This window comes from Cardiocondyla obscurior, linkage group LG25, assembly GCF_019399895.1.
Source record: "Cardiocondyla obscurior isolate alpha-2009 linkage group LG25, Cobs3.1, whole genome shotgun sequence".
NCBI classification, from domain to species: Eukaryota; Metazoa; Arthropoda; class Insecta; order Hymenoptera; family Formicidae; genus Cardiocondyla; species Cardiocondyla obscurior.
In genome coordinates, this window is record NC_091888.1 from 546,063 (window position 1) to 559,814 (window position 13,752).

General features: G+C 41.7%; 2 protein-coding genes across 11 annotated transcripts in view; one reads left to right on the forward strand and one right to left on the reverse strand.

The window, feature by feature from the left end:
- LOC139111861 (protein amalgam) overlaps positions 1-13,752 on the forward strand; it is a 159,361-nt gene that overhangs the window by 18,062 nt on the left and 127,547 nt on the right. The window contains exon 1 of one of the 6 annotated variants that reach the window (XM_070672424.1): positions 272-1,619. The exons of 4 other annotated variants lie outside the window; for them this stretch is intronic. The gene's annotated coding sequence lies outside the window, so the exon portion shown is untranslated. Of the gene's footprint in view, positions 1-271; positions 3,581-13,752 lie in introns of those variants that run through there. One more of the 6 variants, XM_070672423.1, reaches the window with a different exon arrangement.
- LOC139111863 (uncharacterized) overlaps positions 1-13,752 on the reverse strand; it is a 150,000-nt gene that overhangs the window by 14,840 nt on the left and 121,408 nt on the right. The gene's annotated exons all lie outside the window — the stretch shown is intronic.

Here is a 13,752-nt window from a genome sequence, read left to right on the forward strand (position 1 = left end):
TTAAAAGAAGATAAAAAAAAAAAAAAATAAAATAAAAAGGGAAAGGCTTATCTTTCAGGAAAGTAACGGTCGCGTCGCGAGTTTGTTTCTTCAAGAAACATCCTATTCTCTCGCGTGATTCGCACCTCAGGACTCCGGGCGACTTAGCTTCTCTTCCGCCACTGCAACCACCCTTCTCTACCTCGGGGGGGTGAACGTCGCGGAGGAGGGTGATTTTGGTTTACCCTCCGCTCGTAGCGACGCTAGCGCCGCGTCGGAGGCTCCAGTTCGACCTCAGCATCACTCGTGGTGGTTTCGCGCGCGCATCCGCCGCCGAAGTGAGACCACTTTTCGAGAAAAAAAATCGAGATTCCGTCCCGCTTCCGGCGGCCAGCCGATTTTATTCCTCGCCGCCACGTTCGACCGGTGTGATAAAAAAAATTCTTGGACGGCGACCGTCGAGGCATGTCGATCGAAAAGTCGCCGGAAACGATCCACAGTGAGTGCGTTTTAACGAGATAAGCGAAATCGAACGCGCGAATACTCGCAGATGACCGACGGTGCGAGTAAGCGAGCGCAGCCGGATCTATCGACCGCCGGAGATCCTACGTTCCCAGCAAGTGAGTCGCGTGTGCGATTAAGAAGAGATAGGGATTCCCACGGCTTTGGATTTCGCCTCTCGGCTCGAGAAGCGAGCAACACGTTTGTTTACCGCTTACCGAGCAGCTTGCTTCCTTTCCGCGCGTCCCGCGAGTTTCCGTCGATTTATGTGCTTTCGGGAAATGCATCCGCGGGATTGTGAGGATTTTCGGCGGGAGGGCGACTTCGCCGTGTGATCGAAGAACCTCGCCGGCGGAAACGTTCGAATTCCCAGGGAATAAAAGTGCGTCGCGGTGCGGATCTCCCGACGAGGGAAAGTATTCGCGTTAGAGATTTGTTTCGCGGAATAACTGTCTTAAGATGTGCTCGAGCGGCTCAGGATAAATTCGATTCCGCGAGGTCCTGCGGCGGCGGGATGGTCGTCGAAGTGAGTGCCGCGAAACGCGCTCAGTGAAATCCGGATCGCGATGCTTTCGCCTGCGCGGATTTCGTTCGCGCAAACCTGTGCGAACGAAACATTGTAGCTGGTATTTAAAAAGGACCGATCGAAGCTCGAGCGGGGGGTGGGCGGGGAAAACGCATCCGACGAACACCCGAGGTGATCGGGCGGAAAGTTCCTCGCGTTTTCAATGTGATAAACTTTATGCGATTTTTGGGGAAACGAATACGCTTTGGATGTTTGCGAGATTCGAGTGCTTGAATGTGATTCGGCGAGCCGCGCTCGGTGGAGATATTTCTGCGGTGGTGCGTAAATGTGTCAGCAAAAATCCGCATTAAAACTTGGGCATCGGGCTATTCGACATAAGCTCCGCACGGGCGCGAGTTCCCTGGTTTTAAGTGCCACTTGAGCGGCGAGGGCTCGCCAACGCGAATTTACCTCGAAGTGGCGCGAACTCCCCCGGCCCTCGCGTACGAAAATGTGATTTTTATTTTTGGTGGCACGCATGCATGTTGACGAACCTGTGCATTTGGACATTCAGTTTTTATCGGGAAAACGGCGAGAGTTACGAATACATTAAACCAGATATTTTCGTCACAAGGTAACAATAAAATCGAACCGAGCGGTTCAGCGAGTTGCTAGAGGCTAATGAGATTTTTGTCTGCGATCAAACGTGCAGTATATTTTCAATTGCATATACACATAGTTAGAAAAATATGAAAATCTAAAAGTCAAAGGTGTTTGAAAAAAAAAAAAAAAAAAGAAAAGAAAAGAAAACGCGCATAATTTTTCTACAAAGAATGACGAGGTTTGCGGGAGATTGCGTGCGAAGGACTCACGTTAATCGTCCGAGCTCGAAACCGTGCTAATATCCAAGGAATCAACAAGTTCCGTTTATAAACGCCCGGCTTTTGGTCTGCTTTTTTTCGGAGCGAAAAGAACGCTAGTTTCTTCGAAATACCGCGTTACTCCGCGCGCGAATTCCTGAAGATCGTTCGGCCGGGGGCGGGCGGAGCTGGGTGTCCCGCGCGAAGTTCCGGGTGGCGAGCGAAGAAGAGAAAAATCGTGATCGCCGGCCCACAAAGGGAAAACAAGGTTTCAGCGGTTGAGGCGTGATCGCGGGTATTTCGCGAGTGACGTTTCGCGCGAGATAACAATTTGCCGGCCGCGAGCGCACGTCTTCGGAGTGTTTTAAATGTTCGGGGGAGTTGTGAAAATAGCAGTGTCACTCGTGCGAACTGGAAAAATACCGGCGCGATAACGGTAACATCACGGCGGCTCCTTTACGTGACCGGTCGAGGCGCGTTCGCGAAAACGATTGCGCCGAGTGTCGGCGAGAGAAGTACTCGTGCAGGACTGACCGTTTGATGTACCCTCGGCAATTGCAGTTTTCGGACGGTTAAAGTGTTGCGCGAAACGCAAAGATAACAGTAACGGTTGACATTAGAGCACCTCATCGGTCGAAATGTTCTTCGCGGGCACGAACCTTTGGCGTAAGGTGCAATCGTGATTACCCGCGGAACTTTTTATCGCGGGTTTTATCAACGTAATTAGCCGCCCTTTGAGATACGGAATAGGTAGGGATGAAATTACCGGCGTGGGCTACGCCTAAATCGTTACGCGGAAGGTATATGAGGGACGTCACGGAGTTACGCAATTAGACAAAGGATATCGCGAAACGTGTAACAAAAGCAGCATAGATTGCGTTGTGTAATTAGTGCCGAAGCACAGGCTTGAAGTATAAAAAGAAAAGCTGCGTGACAAATCGCCTGGAATACGAAATCGCGACGTGGAATAATGCACGGTGAGCGAGAAGGAAGGGTGTAATCGAAAATAAAAGAAAAAAAAAATTGCTCTTTTCCGCGACCAATAGTCGGCCAGATAAAATCATAATATACGATATGCGCGACTGGCTGTAACAATATTGACATTGCCAGCGAGCAAAACTCGTCTCTCGTCAACGTCGATTACACCGCCTTTCTGTACGCGCGAAAAGCTCGCTACCGCGGAAAACGGAAAAGTGCTGACCGCGCGTTCTATTAATTTTCCATCTCGGCACGAAGTTTTCCGCGAGTTACGCCCGAAATTGAAGCGACAGCTGCGTGCCGCGGGGAAAGATCGCACGCGACGTCGCGGAGGGCAAGTAAAACATGCATGTGGGTAAAAGTGTCCGTCGCGAGCCCGACGACGTGAGCGCGACGGAATTTCCTTAATAAATTCGCCGTCGTCCGCGGGCGAAACGTCGCGTCATGCATTCTGGAGCGGAGAACTATTGAACACCCTCGAGTGTCGGGGATTGTTGCGACTCGAGACCGTAACCATCGCCTCGGGAACCGATCGCTCTCGTGAGATCGAAGAGTATCAGGCGAAAGCTGTGCCGGAAGTGGTTGGATACTTCGTAACGAGTGCTCTAGGAGGCTGTCCCTTTTTGGTTGCATTTCCCGTCCACCCGATTCGATTTCGCGTCATTGTCTTCCGCTCGACTCGGTGTTTCTTGTGAACAGCGATTTCCTCGATCGTCGTCTATACTTTGAAGAGAAAAGGAGCGCGACTGTTTCGAAGGTAAACTTTAAATTAATTTAGCATTAATCAACCTTAGCCCCGGGAAATTATCTTTTGATAATGTGATACAAAATTAAAAAATTTTATATTCTTAAAAACAGAGAAAAAGAAACTACAGAAATTAATTGAAACAGTATCTGATAAAATTAAAGCAGTTTAATTAAAAATTAAATAAAAGTTCTTAAAAAGTTAAAGATAATTTAATGCTAAGTAATATGTGTTACAGTCGTAAAAATTTTATGTGAAATTATGTACGTAAGCATCAAGAGGCACGTACCTACGCTTACTAAGCTTTAAAATTGCATTTTGCTTTTCGAGACAGTACTTGAATTTTTTTTAATTCCAAGTATTATATTTTTCTAATTTTATACTTATTCGCTGAAAAATAAAAAAAAAGAACATTTAAATGGTTATAAAATAAAATTTATTTATTATAAATTAATTTATTTACGAAGATCGTAATGAACTTGCTGGCCATAATCGTGCACGTTATCTGATTCCCGGATAATTTATTGGATGTACACTGTTCGAGCGTGATAATTAAAAAGCTGTCACAGTTTTCTAGGCGGGCAGTTAGTTCTCATTTATAAATGAGATTATAATGAATCGCGGGCGCAAACTCAATTTCTTCGAAGTCCCTAATGGATTTGTCGCAAAAGAATGTTAGCTTCGGAAATGGGAAGAGTTTGGGGCTCTCTTAATCTGTCTTTACTGCTTTCTCATTACCTAGGATTCCCGGAGTGAAGGCTCATTGAAATAAACGTGAGGGTTAAATTAAATGAACAAAAATTTAGAATTACCTAATTTTTATACGTGCTTTTATTCGAAGTGTTTGCTGGATTTAGAATTGTCGGTTGGACTTTAAGACCATATATAAATAGAGAAATTTATTTATATATGCGATGTTTTAGAAAATATTTATTATAACGTTTAATGAAAAATGACATTCCGAATTTAAAAAATGGCATTTTATACAATTTTATAAATTACCACCTCTGATATTTCTTTATTCGCAACCCTTGCGTTTGATGCATAATATTATAAACGATGATTTTATGAGACGCCGTTCCGTATGGTTTAATAAATAAACGTGTAATAAAGTGTTGAAATTAAGTTTTAAAAGTTAGGCGGTTTAAACTTTCACGAAATATGCGGAAATTTTACAAACCGGCCGTAAACTCAAATTACATTTAAAAGTTTATGGGCTTGTAATTAACGACAAAATTTCTTGTTATCACAAGTAATTTGCGATATTTGTAAAGGAGATTTATTAATTTGCTGTAATGAAACGCGTGTCGCGATTGCTGATTTATAAATTCAGGTTTAGATGAATTCACGTGAGTTAACACGTTAAATACACCGACAGTTTTGCTTTGATATATGAGAATATCGGCGCGAGTTTTTTTTTTCCTTTTTTTTTTCAGGTTTTGCGGTTTAACAAACTCTAAATGTGCGAAATAACTTTTTGCGGTTAGTGCATACATGCATCCACCGTGCTCATGCTACCGCATTGAGCAATCGCAGTTATGGAAAGAAAAGTATCACAGTCAATCATTCGTAATAACACCGCAAAATAATTTCTCTTGTTAAATTGCAATAATTTAAATGCATCACCGCGAGAGCATCACCCAATGGCACAAATCGATTTTTAAATAACTGCAAGCTCAGTTCTGTAATTTGTTGCATGCGACGGGATTCGTCGTTATCAATTATTTCAGTATTTATTATGCATATACGTACGCCTCTTAATTGTTAAACATGGCAAATACTTGCTGATATTAATACTAATATTATTGTTTCTTTACGTAAAAATATTTGGTAAAAGTAATCGATTAATCGCAGCTTTATGCAACAAATATAACAAAGACGCAAATTGTCCAAAATTTTCTCTGTTATTTTAAACTGTACAAATTAAAAACATCGAAGGTTTGATTTTACGAGCGGAAAAGGGTATGAACGAATGGAAGATAAAAGCGGAGAAAGAGAATGGCAGACAGGGATTCGAATAATGGGGGCGAATCTTGCGCAAAACTGAAATGATTGATGGAAATGCGCCGGCGAAGGCTGAGAAATGTTTCGGAAACAAAAGAAAGAGAGGAAATAGTTAAGCTTGTGTGCGGACTGTGTCGATGCCTGCGATGCTCGAATGCAGTTAATTCAAAATGCTTTTAATAATAGTGACGTAGACTCATCAACTGACTGGTTCGGTTAATGAGTTCTCCAACCCTTTTCTGAGAATTGACAGTCGCTATAGTTTGATTTTGACAAATGGGTCTTTTATTCGAGATTCTCCTAATTTTTATGGATTTTAAATGTAATATTCTAAATGTATTTAAAGTGATACATTGATAATTAATTACCGGCTTTGGTTTTTCACATTTTTTGAAAAGTAAAAATGTAAAAGATGAAGCAAAGACTAAAAATTCTTTAACATTAATTTAATTAACTGTCTGATTATAAATGTAAGGAAATTTTTCTTTCTTTTTTTTTCAACACTTTTGTGTTTAACCCGTTTACATTTTAACATTTATAATTAATTTTAAAAACAAAAAAAATCTATTCGTGTGTATGCTTAAGATAATTTCATATCTTAGAATTTTGCTTAACGGTGGAATTATTATTATTCAGATTTAACTCGGAAATTTACACAAGGTATGACCTAATGGTCTTCCACATTCATTAAATATCCAAGTTGTCACAGAAATATGTATGAACCTAAGGAGGTTATCGCGCAATGCAATTTTTCTTCATTAATTTTGTCCAGTTTACGTATGCACGAGAAAACCAGTGTAGTGCTCAAACCAACGCTGTTTTATTAGATAAATATTAAAATGTACGTCACATTTGTTATACTCATACGATTATTATTATTACTGATTACTCACAATTTTTATACAATTCTAAAAATTTTCTATTTTGATATACTACTGTTTAAAATAGCAGCAGTGATAAAAATCAAAAATGAATGATAAAGCTAATGAAATGCATGAAACATTCAGTTTTTTAATTATGCAGTTTAATGGTCTCTTACGTTATATTAATATTAATGAAAATCTCAGTTTATATTGCATTGTAATAAGTATAGCAAGGGTATAATTTTTCGGATAATACTATTTGCATCGCGCGAAAACCGATCTCGAAAACGCATCGAGAAGGAATATTAAGTATCAAAAATAACGAGAGATTTCAATGTGCTATGTAATGTCGCTAAAGCACTTACCAGACGATATTGGTTTCTCTTCGTGTTATAATAAAAAAGCGTGATACTTTTATATATTTATGTGGCAGTCTAAAGTCCCCGGCGTGCATAGGGATATGGCATAAGTCCAGTTTGTGCGAGATTTTCGGAAAAGTCGGCCCTCGAAACTTTCGCGTATTCTTGAAACCGAGTCTTAAAACTTTCCCCGGAAAAGCTACTTCGGCACCGCGGCATATTTCCTCGTTCGATTTAAGCCGAAGGATTTTACTATCCTTGCACCTCCAATTTTACGATCGCCGTTCCCATATCGCGATCGTGCACGCCGGATAAACTTATCTGTTCTCTCAATGTTTTCCCCCTTTCCCCCTTCTCCCCGCGGCCTTTTGACAATGATTTAGTAGTCCAATAATATCGGTGTCGCTATAATTTTCCCCGCGTGACAAATATGTACTAAAACGTATCCGCGGCAATTTATATCAATAACCATATTTCATTAAATGTATCACAGCGTTACCCGGTCTTGGTACGATCTCGATTACACATTGGCGCCGTAACGTCACCTAATCACGCTCGCATCTCGTTCGCAAACTAATACGAGGGTGCACCGGCCTTTCAAAAGAAACAGGGATTGCGCGAAAACGAGGCATATATGAAGAAAAATAGCGTTTTATAAGCAAGGAGATTCTGATGAATTTTTAACATAACGTAGACGGCTTGGATGGCACAAAAGAGGAAGGGACAAGAATGCGAAGGTATACACGGTTAACGTACGAAGCAGATTCAAGCGACTAAAAAAAAAGAGAGGTGAAAAATTAAAGTGGAGGTTTAATACATTTCTATCCACATAAATTTACATTGTATTTTTTAGCGTTTAATTAAATTAATTTAACCCAGGTGCCTATTAAATTTTTTGCAACTTTTGTGTACGCCCGGCTTGACAGAAATTTTCGCGGCAATTTATTTATTTCGCGTTTTCAATTAAAACCCAGCACGCAGGTCAGTGTTTAAAAATCCAGATTCCGACCGAGTTCTATTTTCCCCCGTCACTGTAAAATTACGGCATCGTCTCCAGAATATGTAATCGCGTTCTTCCGTTCAATATTCATCGAAGCATCGCCGTCGCCGGGTCAAAGTAATCACTCATAGCTTTGCGCGGGCGTAACGATTCTATACTGAAGGCCGATTAGTGCATTTGTCATGCAGCCGGGGTATCTGGGGTCGCGCATACTCCCATTAGTGACGTACAGGCCTCAAGCCAGACAATGCTCCGGCGCGAAGACGGCGATCTGAATTCTACTAAGTGAGCTTTGGCTGATCGATGGGAATACTATATTTTGAAGGGGGGAAACGGTTCGTCATTCCTATGAAACTCTGCGTGTGACACGGGCCACTTCCATTTCGAAGAGGATTAATGTACTGCTCGTACGAGAGATGTGCTATTGTGGGCGCAACAAGCCATATCGCGTGAAGTGCGATTGCACAGATTTGTTTCAGTTCTGTATGTAAAAATTTCGCTCGTTAAATACGCATTCTCATGTAAATCAATGGGCGGTTTTTTCTCCGACGTTTACCTCCGAAGTTAACTTTTAAGTTACATTCTCGTGATTTTCTAAAGTCACCGTATTGACAGAAAAAAATTACTGTTTAATTAGCATTTTAATAAGAAATATTTGAACAAAAAATATTTATTAAAAAACGCTGCCTAGCATTTTTTTTTTTTTAGCTCGTTTTAATCTATAAATAAACGGTGAAATAAAATAAACAAAAGAATTTTATCAAGTTATTCCCTGTCTTTAAACGCGTAGCGAATCCATAAAGCTCACAAAATGGTATATCGTAAAGCTTGAAAGGAACAAATCCGCCATTGCCAAGGCCATTTCCACTTGGAGATGACAACTAAAAGCCATGATGGAAGTTGTGAACCAAATATCGTTTCTATTATTAAAAGTTTGTTCTATATCGAATGGAAATAGTTTGTTGCTTTGAACGAAACTCAAATAAAAATAGACGCACGTGATGCGATTGACAATATTTTTACTCAATTTTTTGCATATTTCTCTTTAAAGACCACGAGCTACACAGATGTTTCTAACCATAAGTTTAAATGCCATTAAAAAGTTAATTGAATAAAAGCTTTAAGTTTAGAACGGCACCATCGGGAAATTAATTAACTTTACATCATTACGTGTCGACAACAATTTAAAATTACATTGTATTGCATTATAAAGAGAAGACGTATTATACGCGCGCCCATTTTCGGAAAAAAAAAGCGTTTATTATTCGCATGTATAACATACCTACATTGGTACCGTGTTTGACACTCCACGCTCTTTGGAGCATGCAAAACGTATGGAGTATGCCGGATGAATCTTGCGTGCGGGAGTCGGTTTTGCCGGGATTTATTCGCATATGCCTCGTTAAAAGTGTACAAACACGTGCTTCCGTGGCATTTCATTGAAACAGCAGGATATTCGGCCTTGTTCGAATGAATGTCGAAAGCCGTGTTAGCGCATCTCCCCGTCCGGCTCTTTTCACGTTAAACAAGACGATGATTTCGCCGTTGACTGTCGCGCTCGGCGCTCCACAAAGGTGACTTTAATCGAGCGTCACGGAAACTCGAACTGACGCGGGCACCACGTAGGCGCATGTAATACATGTGATAGAGCGCGTGTAATCCAGCAGGGGACGTTGCCATATGAAACCCGGGGGTGGAAAAATGTTGCGCGCGGATATAAAGGCGAGGGTTAGTATCGGGCGTGTCTTTTGTTCGAGAAACACGCCCTAGGTCACGTCTGATCGATTTACCCTTTAAAGTATTCTTACGCCGACAACAGGTTGCACATGCTTCTATAATTAAAAATACTTGGCCGGCTCTCGAGCTCCAAGACGGCGAGAGTGCGCCTCGTCAAACTTGTAAAAATAAAACTTTTAATCTAATTTAAATTAAATTTTTCGAACGCGCTGCAAATACGTGAGAAATACTTTTTGAGCCTTCTCGCTGCTACGATATTAATAATATCCATTAGAGAAGCTTGTCCGTCCAGCTCTAAGCGGGATCTCAACGTTCGAGTGTCGCGTTACGCTATTATACTCGCGGCGAAAGAAGCCAGCGCGTTGCGTAATTTCCTGTTGACGATATCATTGCGGGCAGTGTTTTACGCGAGCGAGATACGAGCGCGCGACCCCAACATCTCACCGTGCGGTCAACAACACTTTAACAACCGCGCACGTGTAATCATACAGGAATAGTGGACAAGCGTTAACCGACAGCGATAGATACGCCTGGATGAAACGGCGCATCGTTGCGCGTGCTGGCTGATGTTGATTTTGCCCGTGCATCGTGAATAGATGTGTTTGCTCGGTCGCGATCACGCATGCCTGCACGTGCGTGCGCCATTCTCACGCGACACTTGCCTCAAGCGGATTTTACATTTACAGTATAAAGCAAGAAAGCAAACAGAGTCGGTATAACATTTCACTTGTGCAACGATACATTGATTGTCTTTAGGAGATGCAATTATGAGCTGACTTCGCGGCAGCGATCGGCGTATCCGTTTCTTATTTTTAATTTCGGGTGAAGTCAGTTTTTCGTACAGTAATAAAGGCTACGCCTACTCCTCAGTTCGTCAAATTATTGCAGATTTTCAAACGAATAAATGTCACTTTATTTATTTATTAATATTATTTTTTTAATAGACTTTTCTGTTTACGAAACCAGTCGAGTATAAGAAAAATTAATCCATCGACATGTTACAAGGGTTGTCTATATTTAAATTTATCTCTTGAGATAGGAAAAAAAAAATATATTTAAATATAAAATAAGGTTGATTGAAGTTCTCGCTTTGTTAATGCGATTAAAACAGTTATCTTATGCTCAACAATGCGCGTTCTCTCCACGTGTCTTTTTGGTCGGTCGTGATTACCTTAATGACGCAGTAACGACCTCGTATTCAAGCAACGTGGGGTACGCGATAGCTCGTCGGCCGGCATAAATTTGCGCTCGTGCCATCGATGAGGAACTCCCGTAGCGAATCGAGCTTACTTTCCACGATATTTTCCGCGTAATCCCGGCCATCCGGTCGCGCGACGCGATCCCGCATAAATAAAACGCGCCTTAGTAACTGCAGTCGGTCGACTTTACGATCGCGGGGGAACACGCCATCCTCTTGGTTCTTTTATTCGGTCCGCCTGGAGCTCCATAGCTGTTTACTGCTGCGCTTTAACGTCATATAAGTGACACGAGGTTCCAGGACGTCTGGCGCACTGAGGGACCGAACGATTTAAGTCTCTCGCCTTTCCGCTTCTCCGCGCGGCAGTTTTCAAAAGCTGCCACCGCCGGTTGTGCCCCCAAGTACCACCGGGAACTTGTCTCACGGCTCGAACGTCGTAATGCGAGGGTGGTTACGGGCTTCCGAGTCGCGCGGTCACGGCACCGCGCTCGGGAATATGTATTTCAGAAAAATGTGCACCCTCTGAGGGAGCACGGCATTCCTTATTCACGGCCGCGCGAGTTTTTCCCGTGCACACGTCTCTCGTACGCCCACCTATCGCCCGTGTCGACCGCAATTTTGCTGCTGCACCACCGCGGTTCCCGGCTGCGTTATGTTCACACAGCTTGTTTGCGACGAGAGGGCGTCGGCGCGACCAAAAAAGTGACCGGCGGTGATTTCGTGCGAGGTAAACAGAGTGGAAAGTGAATATTGTTCAGAACGCGGGACACGCCGAGAGAAATCGTCGACCGCGCGTTTCAACGCTTTAACGTGGAATATGATTCACGTCTATCGGATTTATCCGCAGTTTGATTAACAAGACGATATACCGATTAAATTTCTTGTTAATCTGATTTTTTATTTTTTTTTTTAATTTAATTTAACTTTATTTTTTATGACAGAAAAGTAAATGCAACTTTTTTCATTATCTGGCTTTCAGTTGCTGCTCGTTATTGATCAAGTAACTTGTAAATCGATAAGCATAATCTACACGAAATAAAAAAAAGTTTACTTCTAAAACACTGTTAAAGTCTTGGAACTTCCGGTGCTACCGGAAGCTTTCCTTAATGCAAACTGATAATGTATTACTTGGCAGCCGGATCGGCCCCTGCTTGCCACTGGCACGGCTGCATAGAATTTCGACTGGATTAAATAAGCTAGAACACAAAGATTGCGTTAAATGCCGCCTGAGATTCAATTTATGGATCTGCTTGCGAATTCCGTGCGCGAACGCCAAAAATTAGAATGATTGTATTCCACAGGACGACTTAAAATACTTGCCAACTCTCAGAAATCTTTATTAAATATAAAACGAAATAAAGAGAAAATGCAGTTTCAATCAGACGAAATAGAAAATCTTTACTGATTTTTATATGATTGATATTTTTATGTAGTTTGATTAAAATCAAGTACCGTTTATATATCCGAGAAAATAAATATCACAACATTTCAATAAAAAGATATTCTTCATTCTATAGGCGTAACGCTGAAATGTTTCCGCTTTTGCGAGGTAAGCAGCGGAGAAATGCAAATTTTGCTGTTCAGAGAGGCGATCTTCTTTCTACAGTGAACCGAAAGTACTTTACCGCATAATTTTTTGCCCATTTTGCTGATTTATAGTCTTTACTCGACTTCATTGCTAGTCGATTTTCTTCGAAGCCGGTACATAAACGAAGCCTGGTTATATTTATTACTTACAAATCTTTCGTCATCGATCGATGCCTACCTTTTTTTCAACTTTATATTTGTATAATTTGTTAATAATAATCGCATAGACAAGCCAGAGAAATACCTAAATCAGATCGGTTGTCTTAATTAAAAGACATGTCTTTTAAAAATTGATCTGCCAATTTCTACTGAATCACTAGTACGACATTTGTATCTGATAATTTATACATATTGTATAAACTACTTTTCACAATATAAATTTTACGTAACGTTGTAAAGGTTCACATGAAATATTCAATATGCACTTTTCGTTGTAATCTAATATACATATTGGTAAATACGGTTTTATAAAAATTGAGTGCAAATGTAAAAATGGACAGATAGCAGTGGCGAGTGTAATCAATACGTATCGAAGTTAATACGGCATAAAGGTTTTTTCCGTTGTACCTATAACCGAAGGGTTTCATCACATTCGATTCGACGGTGAGCGAGTGAGTGGTAGCGCTCGAGGTGATTCTGTGCGCGCATTTCCTCTATTTACTGCAGGTGTACGCTTTCCTACGACGACGGCGAGCACACACGATACAAGTCGGGAACATGTATATAAATGCGATAAATCGCCGACACGCGTTCGTCGGCCGTGTGTGAAACTCCTGCTCGGATCGCTCGTCGAGTAGATCCGTCACGAATGCAGACGCCCACAGCGATGCATGAAGTGCATCGCGGCGCCGGTTGCGCTCGTATTTTACGAAGTTCGCCCGGTGCTTCGTCTACGTCATTTTTTCCTCGGAGCCCCGCGAAACGGAAGAGTGGAAATCGTCTCTCTGCGGAATGAGTTTCTGATACGGCCGAGCGGTCGGTAGATTTAGACGGCTCGCGGATCCGCGGTGGGGAACAAAGGATCGGTAATTTATTGACTCCTACACGCATACGGAAGTGCACAGCGTACGAGGTCGAGTGTGGTCGTTAAGAGTTTGATCCTTATTAAAGTAATAAAATTTGAATGCTACGTTCCGTCCGCGCGATAAATCATTCCGCTAATGGAGCGTTTTGCACGAGCAATCGATTAGCGAATTAACCGCGAATATATAATTGCGCCTCTTTAACGCGCATTTCTAGCGAATTAAATGTTGAGTTTTTATTCGAGGGATATTAATCGTGTACAGTACGCGCGTAATCGTACAAAGTAGTTTACTGATATTCCAATGGCTCGAAGAATAACATATAGTTACTGCTAATTGACTATAAAATTACAACAAATTTCAAGTCTGCTGTTCGAACTCGCTTTCGTTTGGGACAAATGTACCAATCTGCCT